The sequence below is a fragment of the Ailuropoda melanoleuca genome, chromosome 11 (genome assembly GCF_002007445.2).
Source record: "Ailuropoda melanoleuca isolate Jingjing chromosome 11, ASM200744v2, whole genome shotgun sequence".
In the NCBI taxonomy this organism is placed as follows: domain Eukaryota; kingdom Metazoa; phylum Chordata; class Mammalia; order Carnivora; family Ursidae; genus Ailuropoda; species Ailuropoda melanoleuca.
In genome coordinates this window covers 20,954,359-20,975,426 of record NC_048228.1, presented here as the reverse complement: position 1 = coordinate 20,975,426, position 21,068 = coordinate 20,954,359, and the positions used below count along the sequence as shown (strand labels likewise).

The following is a 21,068-nucleotide window of genomic DNA, read 5'->3' as shown; positions in this document are numbered from 1 at the left end:
ACAGATTGACTTTCTAATCCTATTATTCTCAACTTTAGAAAGGGGTTTTGAGTGTAAATTCATTCTAATACCTTTATGGAAACAGAGAGAGAGATCTACATTATTGAATTAATTTTTTTTCCATGTAACAATGTATCTTGGGGAACTATTCATACCTGCATTTGGAACTCTATTCCATACCTTTAAACTACTGTATATGTCTTTATTTATTTGACTATGCTATTAGTATGTATTTAATTGTTCTCTATTCACAGTATACATGATTGAGTACAAAATTTGTCACATAAATGATTGTACCTAATTTTTTTGTGTGTGTTCACATATGCGTGCTTCTATTAGGTACATTTCTGCAAGAGAAATTACTGAGCTTAAGGCTATGTACATTTTACATTTGATAATATGAAATTGTCCTGAATTTTGAATACAGAAAAGAATAAGAGATTCTGGATAACTACCTTGAAGAATTAGAGCTAATACAACAATTGAAAATAGAAAGCCGCCTAGGTGACCAGGGCTCCTGCACTTAGACACAACATGCTTGATCCTGTTCTTATGCAGACACTAGTGGGAGCTTTGCCTGTGTACAAAGCAGAGGAGCATATTTTCAAATTATCGTGAAGAGTTTTGGTGTTGTATGACAAGATAAAGTGGTATCAAGTTGTTTATTGCAGAATGTCCTCTCCAGGATTTTAGCCAAAGTCTTCACACTTCAGGTAACTTCTTCAGCTTGCTACGAGAGGAAGAGTTTCTTTCCAGCTGGGTGCTGATTTTTAAGGTTGCTACTGACAGTTGAAAATCATGTTTTGTTTTACAACTTCCCTACTAAATAGCACATCCTCAAGGTTTTCTGTTTTTTTTCTCTCTTCTCTTGGTATTAAATAGAGTTAGGTATCTTTTAAATACATTTCTTCTTTTATAAAATACATCTTTGATTACATAGCATTATGATATTCTTGCTAAAAATGCATACATTTTAGGGAACGTCTGGGTGGCTCTGTTGCTTAAGCGTCTGCCCTCGGCTCCGGTCATGATCCCAGGGTCCTGGGATTGAGTCCCACATTGGGCTCCCTGCTCAGAGGGGAGACTACTTCTCCTTCTGCCTGCCTCTCCCTGTGCTTGTGCTCCTGATTTCTCTCTCCAACAAATAAATAAATAAAATCTTTTTAAAAATGCATACATTTTAATATTTAACTCAATTTCTTTTGCTTTCATATCTCTTAATTTTTTTAAGATTTTATTTATTTATTTGACACAGAGAGAGACAGCCAGCGAGAGAGGGAACACAAGCAGGAGGAGTGGGAGAGGAAGAAGCAGGCTTCCAGCGGAGCAGGGAGCCCGATGCAGGGCTCTATCCCAGGACCCCGGGATCACACCCCAGGCCAAAGGCAGCTGCTTAACGACTGAGCCACTCAGGCGCCCCCATATCTCTTAATTCTATATTTTTTTTCCCCTGGGTCTTTTTTCTTTTCTTAAGTGCCCATCAACTGATCAAGGGCATCTTCAGTCAATAACAGAGGAAAAAAGGGCAGAATAGAGTTTTTAATCTGTTACTTGGTGACTTACAGACTCACTTTCATGGAGCTGATATTTCCTCTCTCAAATCTTAGAGAATCATGCCAGTCTAATTAAACTAAGCGAGAGTTAGAGATAGCTTTTTCTTCAGACCAACTCTGAAAAGCAACAGTTAAATATAATGGTGCTCTTAATGTCAAACTTACTGAAAGTATTGGTTGCCTCCCACATTATCTATCTGGGAAAAGGCTACCAGTACCCATGAGAGACAAACAGGACTGGACTAGACTCACTGGATGAGGGATGCTATTATACCCATATTAAATAATATCCTTGGGGGGGGGCGCCTGGGTGGCACAGCGGTTGGGCATCTGCCTTAGGCTCAGGGCATGATCCCGGCGTTATGGGATCGAGCCCCACATCAGGCTCCTCCACTATGAGCCTGCTTCTTCCTCTCCCACTCCCCCTGCTTGTGTTCCCTCTCTTGCTGGCTGTCTCTATCTCTGTCGAATAAACAAATAAAATCTTTAAAAAATAAATAAATGAATAAATAAATAAATAAATAAATAAATAATATCCTTGGGGAGAAGACAGCTGGAACACTCATAACATTCCACATCATATGATGCAAGGCAAGAAGCTGTCAGAGGGAAAACATTTATTTTATCTCACTCCTTTGCTTATCATGATGGTTCACTCCTCTCTATTATAAAATTTCAACATTCCCATGCTCACTTCTAAGAATGCCTTTTGGCATTTATGTATTAAAAGTTAAAAAATAATTTATTTTTCAGAGTTGACAGCTTTGTAGCTCTTACAGGAGATACATTGGGATGGTTCAGAATAAGGATAAGCAAACACTTGATTCTAACTTTTATTATATTTATTGTACTACTGATTGATTTACCAAAAACATTCATATTTCACGCCCAGCATTGGACTAGGCAGTTTGGGTTTTAATTTGTATTTCTCTAATGACTAATGATATTGAATATCTTATCATGTAGTTACTTGTCATTTATACGTTACCTTTGGTGATGAGTCTGTTCAAACCTTTTGCCTACTTTTTTTTATTGGGTTGTCTGTTTTCTTAGTATTGAGCTTTGAAAATCATTATATCCTGGAGACAAGTCTTTATTAGATTTTGTAAATATTTTCTCCCAGTCTGTAGCTTGTCTTTTCATTTGTTTAATGGTCTCTCTTTCAAAAAGCAGACATTCTTCATTTTGAAGTCAAATTTGTCACTTTGTTCTTTTATGGATCATGTTCTTAGTGTAGTACTCAAGAAATTTTGCCAACCCAATGTAATGAAGACCTAACTTTATCTTTTCTTCTAGAAATTTTATACAATTAAGTTTTACTTTTAGATCTATGATATATTTGGATACAATAAGAAAAAAATTCTTGATAGTTACCTAAGTTGCTATCATTTCCCATGATTTGATTTTTTTTGTGTGTAAATACAGGTGTCCATCTGGTATCACTGTCTTTCTTTTTTACAAAGCATTAAGTCTGCTGGTGATAAACGTACCATCATTTGTATGTTTGAATAAATCTTTATTTTGCTTTTGCTTTTGAAAGAATTTTTTACTGTATAGAGAGTTCTAGGTTGATAGTTTTGTTTTGTTTTTCTTTCATAACTTTAAAGATATTGCTCCATGACTTTTATTTATTTTTTATTTATTTATTTTTTAAATGTGGAACACTTCATGAATTTGCACATCATCCTTGTGCAAGATCGTGTTAATCAGGGGTCGTGTTAATCTTCTCCGTATTGTTCTGATTTTAGTTTTATGTGCTGCATTTTAAATGAGCACACTGCATGACTTTTAGTTTACATTGTTACTAACGAGAAATGCGTGCTCATCCTTATCTTTGTTCCCCTGTACATAGCGCATCTTTTTTCTTTGATCATACAAGGTGCTTTCATCTTGTTTTATGTTTTCATATATATTTAAATAAAATAATGTAACACAGATTTGTTTTTTGTTCTTTCAAACAGGTCTTTGTATTCTCCAAGGCTGGGCAGCCTTGAATATATATATATACATATATATATATATATATGTATATATATATATATATGTATATATATATATACATACATATATATACACACACACACACACACACACACACACACAGAGTTTCCTCATGGAATGGGAATCAGGTCAAATTCATAGACTGTTGCTTGGTCCATTTTATTTTATTTTGTATTTTATTTTATTATTTTATTTAAGATTTTACTTATTTATTTGAGAGAGAGAGAGAGTGAGAGACCAAGGTAGGGAGGAGAGGGAGCAGCAGGAAGCCCCATGTGAGGCTTGATCCCAGAAACCTGAGATCATGACCTGAGCCAAAGACAGATGCTTAACTGACTGAGCCACCCAGGAGTCCCAGACCACTACATTTTAGAAGGACCTACAAATAAACTAAGGTGCATAAATTCAGTGAGGTGGGAAAAAATGCATGGTATGTAAATCACCTTTAAAATGTTTTTCTTTAAAAAAAATTAAAAAATAGGGGCACCTGGGTGGCACAGCGGTTAAGCGTCTGCCTTCGGCTCAGGGCATGATCCCGGCGTTATGGGATCGAGCCCCACATCAGGCTCCTCCACTATGAGCCTGCTTCTTCCTCTCCCCCTCCCCCTGCTTGTGTTCCCTCTCTCACTGGCTGTCTCTATCTCTGTTGATAAATAAATAAAATCTTTAAAAAAAAATTAAAAAATAAAGTGTTTTTCTTTGATTAGGAATCATGTTTGCTTGCTTTTATATTTCCATAAGAAATAATAGAATGAACTTTGTTAATTTACCTAAGCGTCTCCAGGTGAAAGAAATGGTGATTAAAAGTCTTTTGGATTTTTGCTTGGAGTGGAAGAGTGAAGAGTCTGAACAAATTTCTCCTTGTCAAGCTTCCCAAGTTGTGCTCAAAGAGATTCATCTGTAAATGCAAACAATCCATCTTCTTTCTTTGTTAGCAGGTCAAGCCCCCAAATTTATTAGTGAGCTGAAGAATCCCACCTTCAGGTAGATCTATCATTTAGGACTAGGCCCATCTGCATGTCATAGGGACAATGGCTTAAACAAGATGAAAACTTATTTCTCTCTCACATAAAAAAAATTCCAGACTTAACGGTAAAAGGGTGTTATTGGACTCTGTTCCACACAGTTTCTTAAAACCCAGGTTGATTTCAATTCATTGTTCTGCCATAGTAGAATATGATTGTTGTCATCCTTGTCCAAGACGATGGCTAGAGTTTTAGCCATCCTTATCAGGAAGCCAAGTATGGAGGGTGATGAAGAAAAAGAGTAAAGGGCATACACTGAATGACATCTGAAAAGGGATTTCAGAAGCTGACATCAATATTTAGCTACTATTTCACTGACCAAAATTCAATCACAACGCTGCACTGAACTGGAAGGGAAATTGGAAATTATAGACTTTTTTATGGACTTTATGTAGACTTTCATATATCCAGCTATGGTAAAAGAGAGGAATAGGGACTAGGAAATTAAAAATCTCTGTTTAGATGAGTATTAATAAGCACTGTTATATCATCCTCTCTAATATGAGATCTGCCTTATTTTTTCTCCACTTACTTCCTGTCCACACTTACTTCCACATAATCCTTATTTTATAATAATTTGTTTCATTGTTATTTTTGCTGACCAGAATGTGCACATTATGAGGGCAGGGATTTTTGTTCGCCTTTATAAAAGGGATAAGAACAGAACCTGGCATGTGATTGATGCTTAATCAATATTTGAATGAAGAATAAAATAAAGTAAACATGGAGCCCTGTAACCAGTCTCTGTCACTGTAATTAGAGTAAAAAACACTAATCTTCTCAGAAAAGTCAAACACCTTTAATTTGACAAGACGTAAGATATAAGTAGATATGTAATAAAAGAGATCAATGCAGACAGGACAAATTAAGAGAGATCTGAATGCAGTGGGAGTTAAAACGAGGTTTGAATGAATTTAAATTGTGAGGAAGAGAAAAGACTTTACTGACAGAATAGTAGCAAGGAAAGCATACTGATGCTAGATTTCTTTTCTCCAGGCAGATGCTATTGTAAGCCAAGTTGGTTAAATGGGTTTACCTTAGGAGTCAGGAAGGAGACAGACTTGTCAATATTTCCTCACATTTGAAGGCTTTTCCCTTGGTAAAGCCCTTTAGTATTGTTTGATCATTTTATTTTCATAATAAGTTGATTTAGAAGGTGTTGTTATCACCAATTAACAGAGGAAGGTTAAAAACCTAAATTTGATAAATTACTTATTTATGGTCACATAGTTTATTCATTAATTACTTCTTATTAATCCACTGCGGTCCAGAAAAAGACCCAAACACTAACCTATTGTCTTTCACTTATGCTCTTTTGTTCAGATACCACTGCTAAGGTAAAAGTCAAAATATACACAAAGAACCATAAGTTGAATTGGGATATATCATAATCATTAAGAAAACTATTTTTTTAATAATCTTTTTTGTTATATTAGCCACCATACAGTACATCCCCAGTTTTTGATGAAATGTTCCATGATTCAGTGCACCATGCAATATGTGCCCTCCTTAATACCGATCACCGGCCTATCCCAATCCGCCACCCCCTCCCCTCTGAGTCCCTCAGTTTTTTTCCCAGAGTCCACAGTCTTTCATGGTTCATTCCCCCTTCTTTTTACCCCCCCTTCATTCTTCCCTTCATTCCTCTACCAATCTTCCTATTTCTTATGTTCCATGAGTGAAACCATATGATAATTGTCTTTCTCTGCTTGACTTATTTCACTTAGCATAATCTCCTCCAGTNTAATCTTTTTTGTTATATTAGCCACCATACAGTACATCCCCAGTTTTTGATGCAATGTTCCATGATTCAGTGCACCATGCAATATGTGCCCTCCTTAATACCGATCACCGGCCTATCCCAATCCGNATAATCTTTTTTGTTATATTAGCCACCATACAGTACATCCCCAGTTTTTGATGAAATGTTCCATGATTCAGTGCACCATGCAATATGTGCCCTCCTTAATACCGATCACCGGCCTATCCCAATCCGCCACCCCCTCCCCTCTGAGGCCCTCAGTTTTTTTCCCAGAGTCCACAGTCTTTCATGGTTCATTCCCCCTTCTTTTTACCCCCCCTTCATTCTTCCCTTCATTCCTCTACCAATCTTCCTATTTCTTATGTTCCATGAGTGAAACCATATGATAATTGTCTTTCTCTGCTTGACTTATTTCACTTAGCATAATCTCCTCCAGTCCCGTCCACGTTGCTGCAAATGTTAGGCAATCGTTCTTTCTGATAGCTGAGTAATATTCCATTGTATATATGGACCACATTTTCTTAATCCAGTCATCTGTTGAAGGGCATCTCTGCTCCTTCCACAATTTAGCTATTGTGGACAATGCTGCTATGAACATTGGGGTGCATATGGCCCTTCTCTTCACTACATCTGTATCTTTGGGGTAAATACCCAGTAGTGCAATTGCTGGGTCATAGGGTAACTCTATTTTTAACATCTTGAGGAACCTCCATACTGTTTTCCAGAGTGGCTGTACCAACTTGCCATCCCACCAACAGTGTAAGAGGGATCCCCTTCCTCCACATCCTCTCCAACAGTTGTTGCTTCCTGCCTTGTCCATTTTTGCTGTTCTAACTGGTGTAAGGTGGTATCTCAGTGTGGTTTTGATTTGAATTTCCCTGATGGCTAATGATTTTGAACATTTTTTCATGTGTCTGTTAGCCATTTGTATGTCTTCGTTGGAAAAGTGTCTGTTCATATCTTCTGCCCATTTTATGATTTATTTGTTTCCCGTGTATTGAGTTTGAGAAGTTCTTTGTAGATTTTGGATAGCAGTCTTTTATCTGTAGTATCACTTGCAAATATCTTCTCCCATTCCGTGGGCTGCCTCTTAGTTTTTTTGACTGTTTCCTTGGCTGTGCAGAAGCTTTTTATCTTGATGAAGTCCCACAAGTTCATTTTTCTTTTGTTTCTCTTGCCTTTGGGGATGTGTCCTGAAAAAAGTTGCTGTGGCCGATGTCAAAGATGTTGCAGCCTATGTTTTCCTCTAGGATTTTGATGGATTCCTGTCTCACATCAAGGTCTTTCATCCATTTGGAGTTTATCTTTGTGTATGGTGTGAGAGAGTGGTCAAGTTTCATTCTTTTGCATATAGCTGTCCAATTTTCCCAGCACCATTTATTGAAGAGACTGTCTTTTTTCCACTGGATGTTTTTTTCTGCTTTGTCAAAGATTAGTTGCCCAAGGAGCCGAGGGTCCATTTCTGGGTTCTCTATTCTGTTCCATTGGTCTATGTGTCTGTTTTTGTGCGAGTACCATGCTGTCTTTGTGATCACAGCTTTGTAGTATAGCTTGAAATCCGGCAACGTGATTGCTACAGCTTTGTTTTTCCTTTTCAACAATTCCTTGGCGATTCGGGGCCTTTTCTTGTTCCACACAAATTTAAGGGCTGTTTGTTCCAGTTCTTTGAAAAACTATTTATTTTATATCAATTTCTGTACCTGGACAGTGACAGCAACATTTTTTATACCTAATACTGAGGTGTATATAAGAACAAATAAGATTCAACCTCACACTTTGTATTTTTTTAATTTTATGGTGAAGAAAAATAAACCAATTACTTACATTTAACTTATGGACCTGAAGTCACATATGCAAATTATAATAACATTTGCAATTGTACACTTTATAGGGTTTCAAATGTCTTCTTGTAAAGAAAACGACATTAAATAAAGATAAGGCTTGTTCTTCATCTGTCCTCAATTTTTACTTTTCCTTTGGGATAGTGTTTCTGCTAACTTTTTACCTTTTACTGAATGGCCAGTAAAGGGAAATAAAAAAGAAACTAAGGCTTTTAGTCATTAAGTGTCAAGAAATCAATATGATTTCTTTGGACAGATTAATGTGAGATGAATGAAAACCGAAGCCTTCATGATGTGAATGGTACATGTACATATTTTGCACAATTCAGAGTAGACATAACTCAAATATGAATAGCATTTCTTGTTACTTCTATTTGAGTCATTGATGGATTAAAGTGGTGAAGAATATTAAAATCACCAGCAAAACTTAGCTGAACAAATGTTTCACATGTTTAGTAAAAGATATATTATTAATCTCATCACGCAGGAGCTATCACTGTTACAACTAACCCTGGAGCTGTAAAATGAGCTGTAAAATAGATTTGATTTTAGAATATTACGAGTTCTGTCATTATGGCTAAGATTAACTATATAGCCTGATAAAGGTCTATTGCTTTTAGTGATATAGCAACGTCGCAGATGGGAAACTGCTTGGTAATTATAGCTGACTTACTAGAAATAAAATGGCAGAAAAAGGGCACCTTTGAGTAATTATCAGTAATAGAAAGGCAAGTGATTTGAGCAAGGTAATCGAGAATAACGGTTTCATAGTGATAGATGATAGAAAGGGTTAAGTCCTAAGTAAGTTAGAGGCTTTAATGGTGGAATAGTTATAATTTATTTTGGTCCAATTGAGTGCTCATCTAGAGTCTTATCTGAGCTGAGGGATTTTTCTCTGGTGCTTTCTACAGATAAAATATTCTGCCTTGATGATATAATGTGCAAACTTGAAGTTTGCATTGCATTGTAGCTCTTTGAGATTTAGGTCTCCTTGTTGGTTATTTCATTTACTGATGGGTGAATATATGTATTCGGCTCTGACAGTAATCAAACCTGTATTTCTCTTCTGGTAGCATTTTCCTCTGTTCAAGCTCTGTTTATAATATTTAAGTGTTGGATGATGTATGTATTAACCTCTCCAGGCTATTGTATACTATATAAAGCATCATAGGTTGACTTTATTAAATTGTGCTTTCAGAACTGAACCAGGAATACCATCTCTACTCTTGGCCTTCAGCATGCTTCTTAGATTCTCTATCTATACAATAGTGTCCTTAAGTCCAATGATTTTCTTGGCAAAACTCCAGGTGTGGCATACTTTATTTGGTCTCTTTGGAATGGGCAATATGGGAAATGATTTTTTTTTAGATTTTATTTAAATTCAAGTTAGTTAACATATAGTGTATTATTAGTTTCAGGGTTAGAATTTAGTGATTCATCACTTGCATGTAACACCCAGTACTAATTACATCAAGTGCCATCCTTAATGCCCATTACCCAGTTATCCCATCCCCCCATCCTCTTCACCTCCAGCAACCCTCAGTTTGTTCCATACGGTTCAGAGTATCTTATGGTTTGCCTCCCTCTCAGTTTTCATCATATTTTATTTTTTCTTCCCTTACCCTACGTTCATTTGTTTTGTTTCCTAAATTCCACATATGAATGAAGTCATATGGTATTTATCTTCCTCTAACTTATTTCGCTTAGCATAATACACTCTAGTTCTGTTCACATCGTTGCAAATGGCAAGATTTCATTCTTTTTGATGGCTGAGTAATATTCCATTGTATGTATATACCACATCTTTATCCATTCATCAGTTGATGAACATCTGGTCTCTTTCCATATTTTGGCAATTGTGGACATTTCTGCTATAAACATTGGGGCACATGTGCCTTTTGAATAACTATTTTTGTATCCTTTGGATAAATACCTAGTAGTGCAATTGCTGGGTCATAAGGTAGTTCTATTTTTAGCTTTTTGAGTCATCTCCATACTGTTTTCCAGAGTGGCTGCACCATTTTGCTTTGGGAGATGGCTTATGTTTCAACATAAAAATTCTCGTAGTAACACAAGTCATAGTCTTGGCAACACGTGTTCTTCCCTCAAATAGAGAAAATGTGGGGGATGGGCTAAATGGGTGATGGGTGTTAAGGAGAGCACTTCCTGTGATAAGCCCTGGGTGTGATGAATCACTAAATTCTACACCTGAAACCAATTTTACCATATATGCTAAGTAACTTGCATTTAAATAAAAATTTGAAATTAAAAAAAACAAACGAAAAGCAAAAATGAAACAAAATAAAAAACAACAACAATGAAAAAAGAAAATGCTTTTCTTGGAGACGCAAAGAATTAGGGAGGCTCTGTGTTATAATCTAAAACTTGTTGAAGATCCACTAATCCAAATAATAAAAATAGATCACATGTATTCTCATCAAGGTGTCCGTATGCTATTTATACTCTTAGCACATGGAAATGAGAAATTATAGTGTACTAAATATTTTGAAATATGTAACTTCAAAACATGAGATACAGTTAAAATGGTGCTTGGGGGAAAATACAGCTTCCAATGAATATATAGTACAAGAGGAAAGGTTGAAAGTCGTCAATCTAAGTTATAATCTGAAGAAGCAAGAAAAAAATTTAAATTCAATTCAAATAAAGTAGTAAGAGAAGATAAAGATATGAGCAGAATCAATGTAATAGAAAGCAAATGTATAATAGAGAGCTGTTTTAAAAGCCAAGGATTAATTCTTTTAAAATACTAGTAAATCTGATGAACTATCAGCAAGGCTAATCAAGAAAAGCAAAGAAAATAAAAACTGCCTGTATCAGAAATGAAATTCTATAAGACAAAATAAGAGATCAAAATGAAAAGCTTTATGCTAATACATTTGACAATTTAAATGAAAATTGTCAGACTCCTTGAAAAACACAAGTGGTCAAAACCAACACACATAGAAGTAGAAAATTTCTTAACTGTTAGAAATAAATAACTAAGTCCTTTTTTAAGAATCTTCCCCAAAGAGAATCCAGAACATTCTCTGGTATTTTCTCCCAATTTTTAAAAGAAGATATAATGCCAATTTTATTTAATCTCTGTCAGAGACTATAGGAAAAAAGGACATTTCTCAACTTATGAAACTAGCATGGCCTTGATACCAAATCTGACAAAAGCAATACAAAAAAGAAAACTAAAAGCTAATATCTCATTGTAGATGCAAAAATCCTTTCTCAGTAATAGCATATGGAATATAGCTATGTAGAAAAGATAACTGGGGAGCATTCCAGGTATGTAAATTCATCTAACATTAAAAAATGTAAATCAAACCTATTTATTTTTATAGAATGTATAAGTACAATATAAATCACAAACAAAATACTAGAAAATAAATCTATATTCTCAATAGATGTGAAAAAGACATAAATTCAACACTTACTTATCACAAAAACTCTCCATAATCTAAGAATAGAAGGGGTCTTTTTAAACTGATGAAAGATATTAACAAAATATCATCATACTTAAAAGTGAATGACAATATTCACTTAATGATGAAATCTTGAGTATTTCCCCCGAGTTGATGATGCACATAAGAACGTCCCCTATTACCATTCTATTCAACACTGTATTAGACATGCTAGCCACTTCCATAAGGAAGATAAAAGAAATAAAACTCTAACAAGATTGAATATCTAAAACAAAGGAATTATTATTATTTTTATATGGCTTGATTATATAAGTGGGCAATTTTAAAACAACTTGATAGTATCTATTAGATTTAAGAAATGATTCAAGCAAGATCACTGTGAATAAAGTCAATTTAAAATATCAGTAGTATTTCCATATAATAGTATAAAACAATTGAAAAATAAGTTGTAAAACTGTCACAATAGCATAAAATTATTACAAATTGCTGATGAGTGTTTAAACAGTGCTATTTCAGAGCACTAGTAGTATGTACTAAAGTTAAACATAATCTTGTCTCATGACCCAGTAATTCCACACCTACGTATAAACCGAAAAGAAATTAGTGCATATGTCCACCCAAATAAGAACATTATGTTCATATCAGCTTTATTCATAATAGCTCAAAAATGGAAATAGTCTTAAAGTCCATCAACTATTCAATAGTCATTGGATTGCTATACAGGAAATTCCAAGAAACAAACAAAATTACTGCCATATTCAGCAACATAGATTAATCTCAAAGATATAAAGATAATCAAAATAAGTCAGGTCAATAGAGTACATAACCTTTTATTTAATTCATTGAAATTTAGGAACTGGCAAAACTAATCAATGGTGAATACAAATGGATTCTTAGATTTATTATAAGATATAAAATTTGTTATAAGTTTATCTCTGGGGATACAGACCTGGAAGAGACTCAAGGGAGACTTCTATGTGTTAGAACTGTTTTATACCTTGGTATGGAAGCTGGTTGGATAATATACTTGTAAAAATTCATTTACTAATGCACATTTCTAATTTATACAACTTTCTGTATCTTTGGAATCCTGAAATAAATCAATTTTAAAAAGTGACCCACAATAAATATAACAGCAATAAATATGCATGTGTTGAATGACCCACCAAGATCGACATTGAATTCTATACGCACAAATTTTTAGAAATACCACAGTAAGTTGGTAGATTCACATTTTTATTACAGAGACTAACATTCCCCTTTATATCACTGTAAAGTATGGGGTAATGACCCATACATTGTGTTGAAATTATGTCAAGAGGACAAATAAAAGTGTAAATTTAATCTACTAAAAAGATAGGAAACATCAAATACTCACCAACGTAATATAGCCAGAACCAGAAAGAGTTGTTTTTCACAATTGTAAGTTAATAGGGTACACTTAGAGAATACAACTGAACCAATTTAAAAGTCCTAAGAAAAATTTGGTAAGGTAATAAAATATAAGAAACTATTTTTCTTATAAGAAAGCAACTATATAATTATATAAGTACTTTAAGAATGTTTTCTATTTATTAGTTTAAACATAATATGAAAAAACATAAGATTAATTTGAAATAACCCCCAAATTATGAGAATAATCTAAAAAAAAGGAATATATAAGATTATAAGAACACTATGATCTTTTTCCTGAAAGATATAAAAATATGAGTTGATTTGATTGAAAGATTTATTATTTTCTGGAATAGAAAGAATTAAGATATTCTTCAATTTTTTTAGATTTTGCTTCTTTCTGATTATGACTACATAGAAAAATTTTAAAGCTAATAAAAATAACTTCACAATATTTAGATCATAAAGTCTTATGAAATATAACTATATTCTGCTCCTTTCATATAAAATTAAAGCAATCTTCAATATCAATAAATGTTCAGAGAACAGTTTTAGTGACCAAAAATTACATTTAGTGGATCATTAATAATCCCCTTAATCATTTTACTAATTTGTACATTATATTAGGAAAGGTCTTTATAAATGGAAGAACGGGAATAAAGGAAAATATACCTATTCTTTTCATAATTGATCCTTAGATTTAATATAATCCCAACTAAAATCCCAGTAAGACAAAGGGTGATAAATAATATGTATAGGTTCATGTAAAAAAGGAAAAAAAATAGAAAATATTGAGAAATGAAAGAATAATGGAAAAGGATTTGCCTTATTGTGTGAAGAACTACTGAAAAAATGTGTTTTTAACTGAAAGAAGAAATGCATAAATTCTTTTTCTTTTTAAATATTTTATTTATTTATTTGACAGAGAGAGAGACAGCCAGCGAGAGAGGGAACACAAGCAGGGGGAGTGGGAGAGGAAGAAGCAGGCTCATAGCGGAGGAGCCTGATGTGGGGCTCGATCCTATAACACCGGGATCATGCCCTGAGCCGAAGGCAGACGCTCAACCGCTGTGCCACCCAGGTGCCCCAGAAATGCATAAATTCTATATACATATGATTAGCTAGAAAGATATGGCCTTCTGGAAAACATACAAAATTTCTAGAAATAAGGGAAAGATAGTTTATTTATTTTTTAAAAGATTTATTTATTTTAGAAAGAGAGGGAGCAAGAGAGAGCAGGAGGGAGGGGCAGAGGGCGAGGGAGAGAGAATACCAAGCTGACTCCTCACCACACTCGGAGCCCTATGAGGGGCTGGATCTCACAAGCCTGAGATCAGGGCCTTGAGATCATGACCCTGAGCTCATGACTTGAGCCAAAACCAAGAGTCAGTCGCTTAACCAACTATGCCACACGGGCGCTCCAATGAGGGAAAGATAATTGAAGGACAAGATCGTACTTTACGCTCATCAGTTTGAAAAAAATATATGTAACCACGCCAGTGGAAATGCAGGGATAAGGTTACTCTTGCACAAGCCTGATGGCTAAGCTAATTTTTACACTAGCATTTTTTTTTTAGAAGAAAAACATTAAGAGTGAATGCCCGGGACTAATGGAGTGGTAAAATAAACAGTAGTGCATTCACACTATAGGCTACTATGTAAACACTCAGGTGTCTTTAAAATCCGCACCAGTTCATCAGTTCACCTGAACAGTGGAACAGATTACTACAAAAATATCCATTCAACTATTTAAAAAAATTTATTTATTTTTATTTTACTATTATTATTTTTTAATTTAAATTCAATTAGCCAACATATCATTAGTTTTTGGCATGGTGTTCAATGATTCATTAGTTGTGCATCTAAAATCAGCAACTGTAATGCTCACTTGTCCTGCCTTGAAATTGTAAATATGTTTAAATTTTTCAAAGTGCTCCAAGCTGTTGGTGAATTCTTCACTTCTTTGCTGTTCATGGGGAATTTCTTTCTTATCTATAAGCAATGGAGAATGACACTTACCAACAGATAACAAGACAAATATCCTTTGAAATTTCTAAAAAAAATATACTTGAAATGTGTTTCAGTGTGATTTTATGGAGTTAATGAACCTAACTTTCTTTGTATCTCTTGTCTGATATCTGTCTATCAATCTACCAGCAAAAGATGAAGCAAGGATAAGAACTCAGAGATTATCTTCACTTTAATAGGACACATATATGACATCATCAGCTTCTATTTATCTGTGGCCTAATAAAGTGTAGATAATCTTTGAGTTCTCAACCTTGCTTCATTTTTTATTGCTCATACAACTTTTAAGCAAAAGCCTCCACTTAGCAGAGTAAGGACCTGAGGACATTGCACATGTTGAATTAAGAGGGCAGGATGGGGGTGGGGAGTAGAGAATCAGGGAGAATTTACACCAAAGTTTATTAATAGTTTTCTCTGAGTGGTGATATCACAAATGATTTTAACTTCATCTTTATTGGTCAAGGATCATTCATCAATGTGCCTTATCACACAACAAAAATAAGGGATATATTCAATAATAATCCCGGCAACAAGAAAGCCATGTCCTAAAGATCTAAGCATTTTGGAAATGGGGGAATCAATTAAAATTAAGAAAATAAATAGAGGGCTCTAAGTGTTCTAGCTGTTAATTTGGAAAAAGCAATCTGGTCAACAGGCCTAACTCTACTCTTTCCTCTTTCTCTTTCATCACTGAGACATGCTGACAAGAGAAATCATATTGTCCACTTAAGTAATTTTTGCTTATGTACATTGGTTCCTTGGTGCTCTGGATAGAACAGAGCGGTTTAGCAATATACAACTTGAAGCCTAATAAAGCGTGGGAGATCCCAAAAGAAAATGATTCTCTGAGTCGTTTAATTCTAGACATATCGGTTTAATCCTATATTCCTCTTTGTTTTTAATAGAGAAGTGACGTTCATGATTTAAATGTGTGTTTGGTTATGTTCATGGTTCAGAACCTGTCACATTGCTAACGATACAATTTTGGACATGAGTTCTGAGTCTCATTTTTGAGTTGGAGTTCCAGAGATCATTTTCATTTTTGTTAATATGGCTGATTTTGCAATGAGTATGCGTGAGATTTTCCATTATGGCACTCTTTTTTTCACAGTTTTGTATCACTTTAACGTCTTTGTCTTGGTACCGTATGCACAGCCTCACTACAGAGATGCAGAGAAAACTCTGAGGCACGCGGCTTTGGTAGTAATTAAATGGCAGCACATTTCAAAGCTATGGATATTTAATGTCACCGAAGTATCGGTTTCACATTCGGTTCAATACTGTGTGTGGGAATTAAATGCAGAACAGTGTGTGTGTTATCACTGCTTAATCATGTAAATGGTATTCACATGTTAGGCCTCTGTTCTTAATTGAATCTTTGCTTCTTTATTTAGAAACAAAGATTTCTTGATAAGGTTAAATTGGTTTTAAGCAGAAGCATATTCTTAAGAAATTAATTTTCATATTTTCTCCCTGGTACTCAGTTGTAAGTGAATGTCACAGTGTGTGGTATGACAATACTGTACGTTTTATCTTCCTTCCGGAAGTTCTGCACAAAGCTGAGGAGCAATGCTCAAGATGGAGAAATATCTGTGGCAACAATGTGCTTTCATTTTGATTTTTTTTTCATAAAATGGCCTATGAACACCTAGAATTAATACAAGTGGACATTTAAAAAAGTTCCTTAAGCATTAACTTCAGATGTACCTCATATATCTAAGTTACACAGATATTTAGATACTTTGGTTGTTTAGGCAGCAATAGATTTACTTAGCTCATTTGCATCTAAGAGAAATTTCTTCTAACTTGCTTAAATTTTCTATTGCAGAACTCACTTTAAGGCAAGTGGTGAGAAACTTTCTGTTCTTGAAATTACTGGTTTTGCTTCTTAATCAATCACATCAATGAATTGTGAAGGCTTTCTCAATTGGACTTCTGAAACTCTTTTAAGGCATGTGGAATTTTTAAGAAGGAGCTAGTCCACTGCTGAATTATTATTATTTTTTTAAATTTAAATCTAGTCAGTCAACAGATGGTACATCATTAGTTTTTTGGTATAGTTAGTCCATTGCTAAATTAAACATGGTTGCTCACATATTAATAACATGCATATAAAACAGTTGTTTTGAATTTCAGCTGAGTTTATTTGTAACAAAAAATAAAAAATTTAAAACATTGGCATAGTTTTACTTCCCAAATTGAGGCATTCTTTTTATTAAGATTATTACTGTTCATTTATTTATCATAGCAGTAAACCTTTGCTGATAATAAAGTATTCGTTTAAACTTAGGAAAGTTGCAATTAAATTTAGGAAGTTGTTTGTCACGCTTTCATCTCATTGAATGAGTAAACAGAATGAATTTATCATCTACCAAATCCAATTTGCATTGTAATAATATAGTCATTATCCTACACCAAGAGATGTTGGAGAAAAATATTAAGAATGACTGGCTGAATATTTTACAGGAGTCCGGGATTTTAAGGATTTCTGAATTCAAATCCCAAGTCTTATAACTGATCATGCAGCTATTAGCTAAACATTACTTATTCTCTGCAAAAGTGAAAGCTGAAAAATACTAAGTATGGAATTAAATGGATAGTATCAAACCCATTTTGAGATAAATCTACTTGATAGGTGCCTGAGAAACTATAACCCATTCAGGACCCACTTCTTTTAACATATTCATTTGGATGAATACATGTATCATCCACGATTTCTGATCCAGAAGCCATTCTCATCCACTGCACCTTTGTCCTATATTAATTTCTTGCTTATAGATCTGCTTTCTCTGCTGGACTGAGAGCTTTTTGTAAGCAGCCTTTCTTAAATATTTTTGCACTATAAGCCTTATTTTATAATACTTCATAATAATAAGTGCTCAATAACTGCTCCTTGGCTCTAATACAAAATGGCTTCCATTCTTCAATGACTTTAAACCCCTAGGCACAGGAATTTTAAAGTCCCTTTACAGCTTCAGGACCTTTCCAAGAAACAACCACAGGAGCAATAACAACCAAACCAAACCAAATGAAACCAGGCCATCTGTATTCTATTACCCTTTATTCTCAGAAAAGTGGCTGGCTGCCTCCTATGTCCATAATAAAAAAGGAGGGGTCTTGGCTGGTTCTTTAGAGAATTATGAAGTTCTACTTCTAGGTAACCTGAAGGAGATGATGGTAGAAAGATTAGATGTAGGTGTTTTTTCTCTTTTTAAGCCCCATTACATTTAAAGGAATTTGGAGATATTTAGGAGGAAGCATCGAGTTCAAAAAGTCTAGTACAGGAGAGACAACTGGGATGGACATTTAGATTTGGTTATTCTGTGAGTTTTAAGCATGCTTTATTTATACTCTTAAAATGTAATGTGTTTTAGTAAATGAATCTTGCTTAGAATATGCAATTACTATAACTATTGTATTTATATGCTTCATTCCAAGATAGAAATATTGATAATACAGCTATTTCCTCAGGGATGAACATATTATTTAAGGAATACATACCCAAATTTAGTCATCTGAGCTAGTCATTTCTCATGAATTCCTATTACTTATTATACTGAATATAATACATTTTTCTTAGATGAAAACTCATACAAAGTTTAAGTCCCCAAAAGTATAAGCGCGTAATTCTTCACCAAAGAAAGGAAGCAGTATTAGACCAAATCCATGTGTCCTTTAGTTTTAGAGATACAGAGGTTATTGTTTTATGTGCAGAATAGGCGAAGAAGTAGGAAAAGCACCTCCCGAAAAGCCCAGCAGAATCCCTGCCAACACAGGTGAAAAAGCAGATATTTACCACACCTTGGTACTCCTATTGCTTGAATTTAAAAGCCTGCCACCTGCATGTTCCTCTTTTTTTTTTAATTAAGTTTTTAACTCTAACTCCTGTATAGTGAACATACAGTGTGATATTAGTTTCAGGTGTGCAATATAGTGATTCAACAATTCTATACAACACCCAGTGCTCATCATGATAAGTGTACTCATAAACCCCATCCCCTAGTTCACCCATCCCCCACCCACCTCCCCTCTGGTAACCATCAGGTTGTTCTCTACAGTTAAGAGTCTGTTTCTTGGTTTCTCTCTCTCTTTCTCTTTCACTGTTTTTCCTTTGCTCATTTTTTTTTTTGTTTCTTAAATTCTGCATGTGAGTGAAATCATGTATTTGTCTTTCTCTGATTGACTTACTTCACTTAGCATAATACTCTCAGCTTCATCCATGTTGTTGCAAATGGCAAGATTTCATTCTTTTTTATGGCTGAATAATATTCCATTCTATATCTACACACCACATCTTCTTATACGTTCATCTATTGATGGATACTTGGGATGCTTCCATAATTTGGCTAGTGTACATAATGCTGCAATAAACACAGGGATGCATGTATCCCTTTTGAATTAGCGTTTTTGTATTTTTGGCATAGATACTCAGAAGTGCAAATACACTGGATCATAGTTCTATCTTTAACTTTTTGAGAAACCTCCATATTGTTTTCTAGAGTGGCTGCACCAGTTTGCAGTCCCTCCAATAGTACCCAAGGGTTCCTTTTTCCCCACACCCTTGTTGTTTCTTGTGTTGTTGATTTTAGCCATTCTGACAGGTATGAGGTGATATCTCATTGTAGTTTTGATTTGCATTTCCCTGATGATGAGTGGTGTTGATCATTCTTTTCATGTGCTTTTTTGGCCATCTGAATGTCTTCCTTGGAGAAATGTCTGTTCATGCCTTCTGCCCATTTTTAATTGGATTATTTTGGGGGGACATTGAGTTTTAGAAGTACTTTATATATTCTGGATACTAACCCTTTATCATATATGTCATTTGTAAATATCTTTTCCCATTCAGTAGGTTGTATTTTCATTTTGTTGGTGGTTTTCTTTGTTGCCACACATTCCTCTTAAGGCCTAGATTTATCATTTTAGGCACCTCCACATCCAAACATGAGAGAGCGCTGTCAAAATGCTAAGGCCTTCCCTTCCAATAGTCAGTATGGTAGAGTTATTACTTTAAAACATATTGATGCAGTAAAGCAGATGTGCATTTACATACACAATGTGTAAAAAGTCACCTGAATCTCAAAGAATTTTTCTGTGGAGGAAATGATGAGCTTTAATATTGAACAAACCATTACCTTTGTTGTAGGCATTAGGTCAAGATGAATGGAGTTACAAGAGTCCCCTCTGAAGTATGTAATGATGCATTTGTTAAGTTATTAACAATGCTGTTAAACATGAGTTAACAGTATAACCTGGCTTGTCACTTAATAATTGCAAATATTTTTAATGACTGATTGAGTGATTTAAGATTCCTTCATTCCAGAAATAAGCTGAGACGCTGGACTTGTCATGTATAAACTCTACATGGCAACATGTTGATCTATCTCTTTAAAATATTAGAATATTTTTATTTTAAGGGATAATAATGCCTTGAAGGTTTATTATGAAAATTAAATGAAAGAATAAGTGTAAAATACTCAGCCTAGAGTCTGGGATATAATCTGCTAAAACTGGTAGCTCTTACACACTGATGATAACGACAATGATTACATTCAGTAACAAATTATCCTGCTTTCATAAAAATCAATTTTTTGCTCAGTGCTTACCCATATATATAACCATTAAGATAATCCTTACACAAACTAAAGAAAGTCAGTATCTCATTTAAATGCAATTGTATAATTATGCAATTGTATTCGATGAGTCAAGAACTTTTACAAGAAACTGTGATGCTGGAAAAGATTTTATAATCCTTGGGTTAGAAATTAATGACTAGATTGCTCTGGGTAGTATGGAGCAATCTAGTCATTAATTTCTAACCCAAGGATTATAAAATCTTTTCCAGCATCACAGTTTCTTGTAAAAGTTCTTGACTCATCGAATACAATTGCATAATTATACAATTGCATTTAAATGAGATACTGACTTTCTTTAGTTTGTGTAAGGATTATCTTAATGGTTATATATATGGGTAAGCACTGAGCAAAAAATTGATTTTTATGAAAGCAGGATAATTTGTTACTGAATGTAATCATTGT

General features: G+C 34.4%; 1 pseudogene; it reads right to left on the bottom strand.

The window, feature by feature from the left end:
• Positions 1-3,203: 3,203 nt before the first annotated feature.
• On the bottom strand, positions 3,204-3,329 carry LOC117804499 (annotated as a pseudogene).
• Between the last annotated feature and the right edge of the window lie 17,739 nt (positions 3,330-21,068).